The sequence below is a fragment of the Rhodamnia argentea genome, chromosome 5 (assembly GCF_020921035.1).
Source record: "Rhodamnia argentea isolate NSW1041297 chromosome 5, ASM2092103v1, whole genome shotgun sequence".
NCBI classification, from domain to species: domain Eukaryota; kingdom Viridiplantae; phylum Streptophyta; class Magnoliopsida; order Myrtales; family Myrtaceae; genus Rhodamnia; species Rhodamnia argentea.
This window is the reverse complement of record NC_063154.1, coordinates 22895190-22909574: the sequence shown is the minus strand read 5'-3', so window position 1 is coordinate 22909574 and position 14385 is coordinate 22895190. Positions and strand designations below refer to the sequence as shown.

Genomic DNA, 14385 nt, shown 5'->3' with positions numbered 1-14385 from the left:
TGCCCTTAAACTTGCAAGAGGCCTTTTCCGAGCGTTATATGGGCGACGCTTGGAGGAACAAAACCGTGAGAACTGTGTATCCAAAGCAGATAATATCTTGCAAAGTGACGCAGCAGAAGCGCATGGAGCCTAGGCCGTTTGCAAGATATTGTCCGCTTTGGACACACAATCCTCACGGTTTTGTTCCTCCGAGTGTCGCCTAAGTAAGGCTCGAAAAGGCCTCTTGCAAGTCTAAGGGCACCCCAAGGCTTATAAGGCCTTCCCAAGACCTCCTCTTTGGCAATGTGGGACTAGGGAGGAGTTGTGACAACTCGGAGCTTTGATTTTCATTTCGTTCGACCAAGGAAGATTAGCTAAACCATTTTGTGAGCAGAAGAATTTGATCGCACAAATCAATTAAGATGGAGGAATTGGTTGCAAAATGTAAACGCTGAAGAATAAAATCACATGCCAAAACTAAGAGTACACTTGGGGCAATTTGGACATTAACTTTGTAGAAAACTAGTTCAATTGAGAATCTTTCTCCTTTTTTCTGTTTTTTATTTTGTACTGTAAATCCACAACTGCCTTATAGTTCACAACTTCATATTGGATGTGGCCAGCCCTCCCTCTGGATGTCTATAGTGTTACTATTGCAGGGCGAGGGTCTATGGTCCATTCGGGTCACTCAAACAAACTGCACATGTGCATTGGTTTGATTCCAAATCCTAAATGAGAGGGGCGCCCCGTGCATAACCTGAACCCTGAATTCCCTCACTAATTCAACAAGCCAGTTCATGGAGCCACCCATATTTCAAAAGAAGCATTTTAAGGGAAAAAAATTGCCATAATGGATCTCGCGTTGATTGTGTGTTGGGTCACATATGGGTAGTCAAAATGACATTGCATTTAAATGGGTCAAAATGCAAAAAAGGATGAATTTGGGTCTAATTATTTTTGGCCCCACCCACCCATTTCACAGGCCTAAATGCGAAGAATACCTTGAATTGGTTCAGATCACGGTGTCACAATAATTAGCGGAATAAATGAGCTCGTGTTTAATTTTGTGGGATTTTATTAAGCACCTCATGTAGTCAAGTCTAGGGCTCGCAACTTAGAAGTCACGTATCAGAGGTTAGGTTACGAAAATGATGAGTCATTTGAGGATGTTACTAGACTGATAGGATTTGACTCTCAAATGACTTGGAGGTCATTCAAATGCGCTTGATGATAGTTATTATTAAGCGAGTTTATGCTATTCAAGTTATTAAGACATGCTTGTTATTTTATGAGATTGTGTTTTTCACTAATTGAAAGCACCTACCAATTCTCTCTCAGCTCATTTCTTCTTTCCCATGTTCACTTTGGCGCACCGACCTTGCGTCCTCTAAACCCCAAAGACAGCCGACCATGTGACAGTCCAACCAAACCAGTCTCTAGTAACCACTCTCGAATTCAGGCAATATCCTTCTAGGGCTATTTGGTCGATCATTTAAGGCGAGTACGCAATTTCCCAACTTAGGTCTGTCCAAAATTGGGTGTCTCTTTTTTTATTTATTTATTGAAAAGTGACAAAGAACTTTGGTGTCTCGCCCTCTTTTGATCCTCCCAATCTAGGGTTCTTGATTTCTTGGTGAGCTCATGCATGATTTAAGCTTAGGTGTAATTATATGTACTTCAGCTGACCCTGATTTCAATTTCTAGTGGTTTTGACTTTCCCTTTGTTTCCATTAGCACATGCCTGATTCCTTTTTGGGTGTTCGGTTAGTTCTGCTTCGCATTAGTTTACTCGATTACGGTAAGCACAACTCAGGAAATCATAATATTTATTTGGATGTTCCTTGATCACCTCGTTGAGTGGGGATCTCGAACAGAACGTTCCAGAACGAGCATCAAATAATTTCTCTTCTTGCAACGTCTCGCACAATGGACACCACATTAGGCTGATCAATTAAAAGATACAACATGTGGTCGGAGAGGATTTTGCTGAATTCAATTTCGTCATTTCTAGCTATGGAACTCATAAATTGTTTCTCTTTGTTGTACCATATTTCAGCAGCACCATGCCACATTACAATACTGCTGCTGTGATTAGCCTTGGTGAATACAGTGGTCGACACCTCAATTTTGAGAACCCATTTAGTTATTTATTGCATAAGAAATATGAGGGATCCACCCCGACTCCTAAACAAAAAGATTGACATTGGGTAATTTTGCATTTAGACAGTAGGGACATCAAGGGCAAATAGGGACTTTGTTACGACACAATATTCTATTATTGGCGAACCAGCCGGAGGAAGAAGAGGGGAAAATAAAATAAAAGAACATAAAATTCCAAAAGAATTAAAATATTATGCCACCGGATGGTTGGCCAAAATTGGGACCAAATTGGCATAATTGCAAAAGGTTTAGGATTGAACTGACAAAATATAAATAAAAAAAAGCTTAGGATTGAATTGTCACAATTACAATAGTTTTAGGACTTTTCTTTTTATAATTTTCCAAATAAAAGAGTGGTTTTATCAAAGTACCTGACAATTAACAGAAAAATTACCTAATCAAATGGATAAAATTACCATCTTCGATTTTGTTGTTGTAAGAATCGTATAAACCTTAGGTGTAATTTAGTAAATTTGGGGTTGGACACCAAATTTAAAAGTTCTTTTTATAGTAGCATAGTTTATTATGTGAGATTTTATTTAGATCTATATTTTTAGTTTATTCCAAAGTTGTCCAGGGTATTGGGACTATATTTATGTTATATTCTGTTATATAGTCATTACTATGAAAATTTGAGTTTGGTTTCTGTTTTTGCGCTTCAATGAGTGTATAAGAGCATACATCGTCAATCTTTATTTATTACTTAGGTTCAGTTTGTTTAGCGAAAAATGAATGATTCAAAAAATGTTTACAAAAATGAGTGAATGGAAAAAAAAAAATTCACCGTTCAAGAAAATGTTAAGGCATAAATTTTTATGACAATAGAATTTCACATCAGCTAATCATATTAAGCAATCTAACCGATCATTTCTACGAAATATTTTTTAAATAATTTATTTTTCATAAAACAAATGGAGCCTTAGTTTCACTCTTCTCCATTTCCATTGCATAGCTTTGGCATTTTCTTTTCTTTTTCAAATTAACTTTGTATTTCAAATTTCTCTTTTTTCTTTTTGTTGAACCTAAGTTCAATAGACTTCCAAAAATTTGCTTTAAATTTCCGAGTTATATAGCATAAACAATTAGTTTTCCTTATTGAGATGAATAAGTAAATGACATATATGTGATCAGTTACATAAAATCTTTAGGACTTATGTTAACGTCATCTTCATAAAGTACCGTACATAATCCACATTGACGAATTAGTGTGATTGCATTTGTTCAATTCAATCCTTGAGTCAATCTAATTTTGCCTTTTCTAAAATAAAACAGAATGAATTCGAGTGGGAGCAAAAGAACCCGAAAGCGAAGTTAACTCCTACATTGATCAAGGAGATGGTATATACTTCCTAACTCTATCGTTACTTTTAGAAAGTCCATAGCTTCACAATTAGTCATTATTTAGCAATACGCTAACAACTATCATCGTGATCCGAATCTTAACAAATCAAACTCCGGAGAAAAACAATGTGTCTAACTGTATTATAGTCTAACATCAATACGATCTTTTTGTTTATCTTATTATGCATTTATCAAGTGGCTTTTGTTTTGCTTGTAATATGGGGTGTCAAACAATTCTCTTTATTCAAGTTTCATATTCATGTAATCTCTCTCTACCTCATAGCCAAACTTTTTGGAGTTGAATATTTTGACATGCTTACTGGAACAAAGGCTATAAGTTTGACATTTGACACTATTGGTGATAAAAGAAAAGAGCACTTCCATTAGATTAAATCAAGCAATGATTACTGCTAAAAATGATTTTTGCAATAAAATCCTATACCAAGGAAAGGGCGATATAACGATTTTAGTAAACATTGATATATCGTATGTATGCTTGAAATGGTTGGGCTAAGAATATTGGCTTGTCACATATATGCATATATTTCATTTGAACAAGATAATATCTTTTTGTTCAGAGACCACATGTGTCAAGATGAAACTTTTTTGTTCAGAGATCATTTTGGGCATTCGATCTTCTGAAAATAAAAAATCGAAATCTCTTTGATTAGTGCTTTTAGATGGATTTGACCTGGGACGAACATCTCCATGGCAGAAAAGATTGTGAACAGTGCTGGCTTGTACTAGTTTTTACGGGCAATTCATCACAAAATAAACACATCAACAACAATACCAGCAGAGAAATTCAGTCCATTAAGTCAAATTACAAAACATGATCTTCGCATGTACATTAGAACCTAATCCAACGGAAAAACTAAGATCAAGTCCTATGGCATTACAGTGAAATTACTAAACGACCGAATCAAGTGAATATCGACAAGTATGATCCCGTCATTCTTGATCGCACGATTATGGTTGGTCTCTCCTACGTCGGCCTTGGCCACTTGAAGAACCCAATTGAGCAATTCGGGCGAACAATCCAAGCAGAGCCCTATACGTTGGACCAACTGATCTCGGAACTGACTCAACAGTGCTTGCAACATTATAGAGTGCAAGAAGTTCACGGGGATCGCATGACGTTCTCTTCCTTCGCCGATGTACACTGCAAAGCATCCATTTCTAGTTAGCTTCTTGCCCATTCCCAACTTCTCAACGAGCCAACGCAGCTTTCTTTCGAGAACGGCCATCATAACTTTCGGTAGAAGAATGTTGAATCCTGATGAATTTGATCTCTAACCTGTAGGAGAGATATTGAGACCCTAAATGTACAAATTATTGAAGGCTTAGCGAATGGATTATTTATAGAGGGATAGACTTCGTGGATTAAGGCAGAGATTTTCTGCCAGTGCGCTCCGCCGCGGAGGCTCACAGCGGAGCGTGAGGTCACGGAAAATCGGACCAGAGATGGCTCACCAGAGAGAGAAACAGAGAGAGAGTTTTCACCGTTGTGCCTCCTCCCTCTACTCGTGCGAGTGTTTTTACAGAGAGAAAACTGGAGAGCAGAGATTTTTTTGTGTTTCGTCCCTCCCTCTCTCCTTATCCACGCAGAAACAGATTTTCTGTTGCAAGACATTACTCTTATCCCCTTTATCTTTTTTGCTTACAGAGAGTGAATTTTCTTTTCTTTTCTTTTTACATATTAATTCATCTTTATACTAGATTAATAGAAATTTATGAGTTGTTCTTATTGCACAAGAGAATGTTGCTTACTGAAGTCACCATATAACAATAGTGTTTTTTTAATATAATCGCATCAATCTTAGTTACTGATCTTCTTAAGGTAATCAAATTAGTCTTCCAAGGGTCCAAATATATTTAATGCGATTGTGTTTCTAATTGATATAGTCTATTCGCGGTGTAATATTACTGAAATATTCAAGAGATAAAATAAAAAGATAACATTGTGTATATCTTTTCCAATCTCGTTTTTTGTTACTATAAATACACTCTTGTACATGTACAATCATTCATTCAGAGAAACAAACCTACAATTCTCCCATTTCTAGTTTCCTGTCTCTGCCCCCTGCCAAAATTGCTATCTCAGAATGGCATCACATCACATGCATGAACATTTCCATTTAACTGTTTGTAAGCATGAGGGAGATGGTATCATTTATTGCTTCTACGAAATAAACTAGCCGATTAGAATTACAAACCAATCAAGCAATTCTCAGGGTGGACTAGTCCGGCTCGCGGTTCCAATTTTATTGAACCTGTGATTTTCAGTCTAGTTTCTGTTTCAGGAGTGAAATCGTTCACCCGAACAGCCCGGAGTGGACCACCTTATTTTTTTTTATTTCTCAATTTTTTTTAAAGAAATAAAGAGACCCCACACACAGCACTCGATTTCCTCTTTCCTTTCCCCTCTCATGACGCTCAGTTTCACAATCACAGACAGATCCTCACTCAAGTCGTGACTCACGGCTCTCTCAATCCCTCTCGCTCAAGCTCGATGCCTCCCTCCCGTGATCTCATCTTGAGTCTAGATCTCTCCTCCAAATTCTAATATTACTACATTTAATAGCTAAAATTTTTAAAGCAATTGATAATGGTCTCACGAAATCTCACGCCTTTTAAAATATGGTGTTCAAATTAGATTAAGTGAAGATGATTAGTTAGAGAAAAGCTTAAATAATTCAAAAGTGCTCATCTTGAAAGTAAGAGATGGTTTTAAGAGATGGCTTTGCTTATGAATAAAAGGACCCGATCATATATAATAGAAATGGAAAACTGAATCCATGTCCGCATCAGCCTCCTTCGACGAAACTATGTAATGGTTTAACACTAAAAAATGAATATGTTTCTCGTCAAAGTAATAAAACTGGATGATGAAAGACGATTATCACAATCAAGGTAGCATAAAACACTTAAAACTTATGAGTAAAGCAAATCCCATGGGGTGTTGCATTTGTCGTGATTAATGCATCATATATAATCATTTAATCTAATATAATCTGCATTAGTAAAACTGACTTTTGCATACTGAATGCATTTAATGCAACGACCCTTTATATGTGGACATGTTCAATAGCTAATAGCAATTTATCTACTACCAATTTTTGTTGAAACTAACTAAGCTGGACAAAGAGAAAAATGTATGCATATAGAACTCATATCGAAATAAAAATAAAAGTGTTAAATTTTACCACTAAAAAGCATTTTATGTAATTATATTAGGCTTTTGATGTTTTCATTTTCTCTTCACACTGGGGTTCTACAAGTAGCCGTAATCCAACGTACTCTTGATCAAATGGATCCAAACGTCTCTATTTTCTAAGCTTATGTTGACATCTAATTCTAATTGAATTGCCTCTCACTAAGCACCACATACTCCGGTGTAGCATCAATCCGTCATTATGTGTTATTTTTATATTGAGTCATAAGGTATAAATCTATCACATAAATTTGTACAATGTTTTCATGATCTTTTGAATTGCGAATTTGATTTCGCTGGAAAAGAAGCAATCAAGTAAAATTTTTGTGAGTTTACAGAAAAGCAACCAAGTAAATTTTTCATGATCTTTTGAATTTCGAATTTGTAAGATGTTTCCCAATGTCTCTCGCTCTGTTACGATCTTGTTTGACTCAGCCATGTAAGCAAGCAAAAAGAAAGAGGGGAGAGGAGGGAAGGAGAGAGAACAGAGGAAATGTGGGTTCCATGGCTGAGTCAAACACGATCGTAACAGAGAGAATCTGTTCTGTTTTGCGTGGAGAACGGAACCGAAAAATCTCGCTCTCGAGTTCTCCCCATAACTAGTCGCCCGAGAGAAGATAGAGGAGGCACAACAAACAAGAAAAATATCTCTCTCTCTCTCTCTCTCGTGTGGCGGGTGAGGGGGCAGCGCATTGGCAGAAATGGACAGTCGTGCGCCACTGCTCCTTGGTTCCTCCTCCCCTCAGCCATCACATCCGCCGGCAACGAAGACCAGCCTTCCATCACCATTTGTTGCCGATGGTCACTGCTGGCTGATGCTCATGATACTGTGTTTAAGGAACCGCGGAACATGCTCTGCTTATACTCTGTTTCGACAATGAGAAACCTTGAAGTGACGACATATCGAGCCTGTGACTCGTCCGTTGGCTGTAATCCTGGCCATGGGTGATGACCGAAACTCTTACTTTTGATCTAATCACCTCTATTATTTTTCTAATTAGGTAATTTCACTCTCCTCTGTTTTGTCTGGTTTCTGGGAGACATAAACCGAGATGTGTTCGGGTCACTCATGTGTAAATCATCAGAATCTGAGTCGTTACTTTATTGTTCGTGATGATATTTCCGTTCCAGTTTGGGTTTAACCGAGAAAGCTTCTTTGATTTTTTTTTGTTAGATTCAGCATACTCAATGTCCATATACTATTTGTTGAAATGCCGCTTAGACATGGCTGCAAAATAACTCTATCATTTTGTATGATCTGAGAAAATATTGATGTAAATTAATCATTTTGTTAATGTTCAATTCGATTCCTGTCACGTGTCATGGTTATTACAAATGAATCTGACCATTGGTTTTCCTTGTGTTTTTGTTATGTGTATTCATGTTTGTGTCCCTGCCATGTCCGCTGGTGGTCAATGACGAGGAAATGGCCCGTCTCGTTCAGGAGTGATGGTTCCTTGAGGTGTTTCGCATTGGTTTGTCCCTCTAACCCATCTATTGATTGATTTCCATAATAGTCCAATTGCATGTGATTTAATTGTTTACTAAATAGAGAAGGGTTAAAGTCTGTGATTTACAACAGTTAAAGATTCTGTGAGGGGTGTAATGATAGAAATTGGTGGCAAGTTCATGATGATGTCAGTTATAGAAATCAATGAGCAAAAAATATATTCCTTTTTTTTTTTTTTTTGGTCGAAAAGAAACTGCTATTCATTCATCCATAGTCAGAATTACAGTCGCTAGTAAAATAAGATATAAATCCCAAAGTGGTTGGGGGAAGTTGATGAGCCAATTTGAAGGCAACGCTTTTCTTCTATGTGTCTTGGCGATCCAATCAGCCACACCATTTGCCTCTCGGGGATAGCTTTCACTGGACTCCTGAAGGTGGCCCAACATCGATGCATTCGTCTATGAGGTGCCGAACAGCCCATGGGCTTTCCTCCGGCTTCTTTAGACACTCACACAAGAGAGTACGATTGTACTTCAACTTGCTGCAACGGAAGACTTTGGGAACCACTTGCACTGACTAAGCCTCTCTTCTCTCTCCTCCATCGAGACTGACAGTCACCTTCAAAGCTAGGGTTTCGCATTCCATGGCCGAGAGGGCACGAACCGACCTTGCAAACCGTCAATGACAACACCAGCTTCATCTCGACTCACACAGCCACGATCCTTCCAATCGCCTTGATCCGGAGCCATCAACATTTACCTTCACGCATCCGGGCTTGGGTGGACCAACGCTCGGTACCTCTTTCTCGCTCCTCTTGTTCTTCCATTGTAGCCCAGGCTCGTAGTTGTTCGATCGACTCGCCTCTTCAATTCTGTATCCGGTTTCGGGTGGCGACGACTAAATATGAAACCATTTCGCCTTTCCGATGACCCACGATGCTTTGCCACCAGCCAGGGCTCGGGAGTATCGATCGAGTTAAGGACTTCGTTTAGCCACTTATCGAACCTCGAATATTCATTGGTGTGATCTTCAGGTTTAGTCTCGAGTCGACCAAATTTGTTTTGTCCATTTGCACAACAGGAGGTGTTCAACGCTTGGGGCTTCGCGACGATTGGGCAAAGCGGGTCGGGTAATATTTTTCGCTTGGACAGATTTTATTGGGATCGCATTGTGGCATGTTGACCATATGAAGTTTCGATCTTGGGGGTTAGGAAGTTGCCAAATAGCCGACCATAGGCTAGGGGCTGATACGAAGCCGAGGTTTGAGGTTGCTTGGGTAGCTGTGTTTCGTGAAAATTTTTGGTAGCCACTCGACAGAATATTTCCCGCTTGTTGCTGTCCAGTTAGCTTGTCACCCTGAGTTAGGACATAATGGCGTAGCCATGATTTCTTGGATCGTAGTTTCCGAGAAGAGATTCCTCGTTTGCTCATTCCACGTTTCATTTCGAAGTCTATTAGGTCGGCTACAACTTTTGGGTCATCTCATAGCCGGGCCTCCTATCACTCCGGATGAAAGCCATTTATCTTCCCGAATCTTAATATTCTGCCCATTTCCAACAGCCCAACGAACCTCCGAGCTAATCGCGTCTCTACCCACGAGTAGTGTGACATCCTGAATTCCGACCCACTTTCGAAGCTTTGAATAAATGAAAGGTCTTATTGATGTATTTCACTAATCTCACTCGGAGTTGATCCCTCTCGACGACTAACCAAATGGGAATGGCTAGCTAGGAAAATCAAGTACGTGGACCTAAGAACTTGATCCTGGATTGACTCTTTGGCCATGAAAATTGTCGAGGAATATTCGGACCAATATAGGCGATCCTAGAATGATTAAGAACGATTTGGATAATACCCTACGGTTGGATCACGGGTGATTCCGTTTGACCTCGTATGGGTTCCGAACGTCCCTAAATTATTTTCTAACGATCATGTCCATCGGGACTAGTGATTGACCCTGCAATTAAATGACAACCAAGGTCGCCATGGCTCGAGTAATTCTTAAACGTGATTTTAATCACGGGTCGATAGCGTAACTCCTAAAAGCCGCCCGTTAGTTTGAGATACGCTGAAAATTCTATTGATCGAGATTGGTCATGAATCGAGCTTGAATTTGACGTGGACCTAGGGGTTTCAATAAATAAAAATTTTGGACGTTTCCTCATCCTATGTAAATTCCTTCGCGTTCACCCCAAAGAGGTTCGGAAAAGTAGATTTGGATGGGTATGGGAAAGGACCCATTTGCCCTCGAAAAATACCCTATTTTCACTTGGAACGAAGGTATTGTGGCCATTTCCCCTTTTGGCCGAGATTGACTAGTCAATGAGGGAGATAATTATTTTATTTTTTCTCTTGATTTTGTGGGCATAATTAATTATTATTAACATATATTAATTATTATATTGGCCTCTTCTTCTTATTATCCAAGAACTCTCTCTCTCTCCAGCTCACTTTCTCTCTAGCTCACTCTCCCTCTCCCTCTCCCTCACTTGGCGAACACCCTCTCTCACCCTCCATTGCGAAAATTCTTCAAGCATTCTTTGGTGTCGCTTGGAGCGCTTGGAGTCGCTAGATCGTCGCCGAGTCGCCGGCCGTGCAAGGATGCCGGAATCGCCGATTAGTTCGGGCTTTTCCTCAACCGTTCAACGGACGTTTTCGAGTTTTGAGGTAGGATTGTTTCTAAACCTAAATTAGGTGGTTAGGTTGCTAAAAGACCATGAAATTGTAATTTTGATGAAGAAAAGTGTTGGATTTGGGCTTGTGGAGGGCTGGACGAAAATTGCAGAAATGGAGGTGAGATATGCTTGTTCTTGCAATGAATAGTAATTGCAAGAGGATATTTGTTTGGTCAAAGTTTGACCATGGTTACCCTACCAACCCTAGTTACTTTATGCCTAACTAGAGTTACTTTATGCTATAGTTTAATCATGGTTAGGTTAGTATTTAACTCTAGTTAATTTTTGAACCATGGTTAGTTAATATATTAACTAGGGTTACTTTTATGTGACATAAAGTCGTTATGCCACGGTGCTAATTAAATGTGACATTGTTATAGTATAGTACTATGGTCGTGAATTAATTATATGTTAGAAAATTATTATTGTTCGGTGATAAATTTCCACGTTAGTATAATTTTAATGACACGTGATTTATAAATTGCTACGTTAGCATAATATGGTCGCATGGCGTGGATTGGATACTTTGGTAGTATTAACGATCGGGTAGTCTGGATTAATATTTGGATTAGTGTGAATTAATGGGTGATCCCGAATTATTAATTCTCTAACGTGAGTGAATCACGTGGTCCCGATCTATTCCGAGAAAAGAGAAGGGTGTATTCAATCAAGTCGTCGAGGCCAAAGTGAGCCGTATTCGTCGATTGTGAGACCGAGAAATGTGAGGGTCGTATTCAATCAAGTCGTCGAGGCCAAAGTGAGCGTATTGTCGATTGTCGAGACCAGGAAATGTGAGGGTCGTATTCAATCAAGTCGTCGAGGCCAAAGTGAGCCGTATTCGTCGATTGTCGAGACCAGAAAGCAAGAAAGTGTGTTCAATTAAGTCGTCCGAGACCAAAGTGAGTCGTGTTCGACTAATTGTCCGAGACTGATCGGTCGTGTTCCTATGTGTCGAGACCGAGATCCGTGGGTCGTATTCTATGTGGAGACCCGATATATATAGAGCCGTGTTCCATAAAGGTCCGAGGCTCAATTTCATGAACTTATGATGGCGGTGGAGTAACATGGAATATTTTTGGAGTAACGTGGAATATTCTAGAGTGACGTGGAATATGTTTGGAGTAACGTGGAATATTGGAGTGACGTGGAATATTTTGGAGTAACGTGGAATATTCGGAGTGACGTGGAATATTTTCGAGTAATGTGGATATTTATATTATGGACGGATGTGTTAAAAATGGGCCCGGTACGTAGAATATTTTATTGTCGGACTGAGGCGTGGAACGCCGAGATGGGAGTAACGTAGAATATTTGAGAAGTTGTGAGAATTTTCGGAGAAAGAATGGAATTTTCTGGAATTTAATTGGGAATTTTTGGGTAAGAAAGAAAGAGTTATTGGAAATTGTTGCTCGCCTAGATTGTGTCGGAGGCACTAGCGACCTGATCTAGGGTTAGAGATTTTCCTACCGAGATTTTTATCTCACCCCGTCGTGGGTTCGTTGTTTTTCAGACCCTCTGCTGCAATGATCCGACCCGGAGATTGAGACGCCAGGAGAAATGGTGGAGCCTTCGGAAGCTGAGTAGCCACTTGAGATAGCGAGGTTGAGGCTTAGGATAGTTGACCTCTCGACTTTTGTAGAGTACTTTGTTTTGGTTGTGTAGCGGGCTTCGACCACGTGTCTTTTGTTAGGTGGTCACGAGCTTGTACAGTGGCCCCTGAAGCCCTAGGCTGATGAGTTTGTAGCAGTTATGTATATAGGTACATAAGTTTGTTTTACCGTCCCAAGTCATCGTGATGTTAATTGTTTCTGTACGGGGATTTGTTTTTGCTTCCGCATGAATTTGTTGGCCTTTGGATCCTGGAGAACTGTACATAAGTGTGGCCAGGTGGGATGTCGACAAGCTCGCAGGGTTCGGGTCGTGACAAGTAGGCTTTGCCAACCCCATGACAGTCTATTCCCTTTCTTTGCATTCCATACATCTGAATTTTGGAAGTAAATCCCTTTAAAAACTTTGCTCCATAATGATGAGGGGTTGTGAGCAAGTCTCCATGCTTGTTTGCCTAGCATAGCCTTGTTGAAAGAAAGAAGATCTTTGAATCCCAAGCCGCCATCTATCTTACGGCATTTCAGCACATCCCACTTCTTCCAATGCATCCCTGCTTTTGAAGGGTTTTGTTTCCACCAAAAATTTGCTATTCTCTGCTCAATGGCCTTGCATATGGATATCGGGATCTTGAAAATTGACATCGCATATTGCGGTAGGGCCTGTACCACTGTTTTAATCAGAATCTCCTTCCCCGCTTTTGATAATATAAAAAAAAATATATATTCCTTAGCGACAACAATTTATGTCTAAATATTGTCGTAAAAAGAAATTTAAACATTGTGCAGTGCATATATCTAGTTGTAATACTAAAAGAGTAGTTAGAACAAAGATTTATGGTAGATTTGATCATAACTTACATGAATCAGGAAAAAAAAAATTAATTAACCCACTAACATCTCATTAGTATACCAAAATCACACAACAATTTGGCCTATCAAATACTATATTTGATTTTTATTTTTATTTGTGGCAACGTAATAATTCCCGACATTTAACAAATAAGAGTATGACATAACTTTGTATGGAACTACAATTCCACGAAGGTCCATTCCCCTATCACAACTCTTTACAACCATTAAGGGACAAAAAAAAAAGCAACTTAATCGCCTCAACTACTCCAAAGCTGATGTACTTGCTTTTAAAATTGCAAAATTTCTAATCGATTTGTTTGGATATTATTTGACACATAGTCACGGTAGTGAAATTCACCTTTTCAAATAAACAAAAAACCCTTCTTTTTGCAATAAATGAATAAATAAATAAAAATAAAGAACCCTCTTCTTTATAACGAAGTTCCAACTATATACAATTTTGCAGTGCTTTACTCAAATCATTAGCAAAATAAAGAACTATCTTAGAGATTCTGTGAATAAAAAGGACAATGATACTGATGCCCCAACTAGAAAGCAACCCTTCCACAGATCAAAACCAGTACCATTACCTCCCACTCCCGCAACATTAGCCTCCACAGTGTCCTCTTCCTAAGCCGAGGAATAGCTAGGCTACAGAGGTAATGCCCCTACAATTAAGATTAAACTCACCCAGTCAATGTATAGAACCACCAGGTGAGCCTTGCCTGGTGGTCCTGCTTGAGTGGGTGAGATTGATCCTATTGGTAGCTGCACTAGCCTGTGGCTTCGCTATTTCCTTGTCTTAGTAAGAGCGCTCTGTGAATGCACATGCTGGCGAAGTGGGAGGTAGCGGCGTTGGTCTTGATGTGAGGGAGGTTGTTCTCTAGTTGAGCCATTAGGTCCTCTTTGTTCAGGAGACTCCCGTTGCGAGGAAGGTGGTTCTTTATTTTGTTTAGGGGTTGGGGAAAGCACGATTGTCATCAGAAGCCGTGACATCCTCTTGAACGAGCTGTTGCTCTGAAACGACACGTTCATCGTGCACCTCAAGACTTGCCCATCTTCGCTCCCCTCCTCCTGTGGCCGCTGCTGATTCTCCATCGAAACCTT

At 39.5% G+C, this 14385-nt stretch overlaps 1 long non-coding RNA gene across 1 annotated transcript; it reads left to right on the top strand.

The window, feature by feature from the left end:
- Positions 1 to 9690: 9690 nt before the first annotated feature.
- Positions 9691 to 13113, top strand: LOC115728209. The gene is made up of 3 exons (XR_004013793.2): positions 9691 to 9743; positions 12417 to 12420; positions 12751 to 13113. It is a non-coding gene; the product is annotated as an uncharacterized LOC115728209 (long non-coding RNA).
- Positions 13114 to 14385: the final 1272 nt, after the last annotated feature.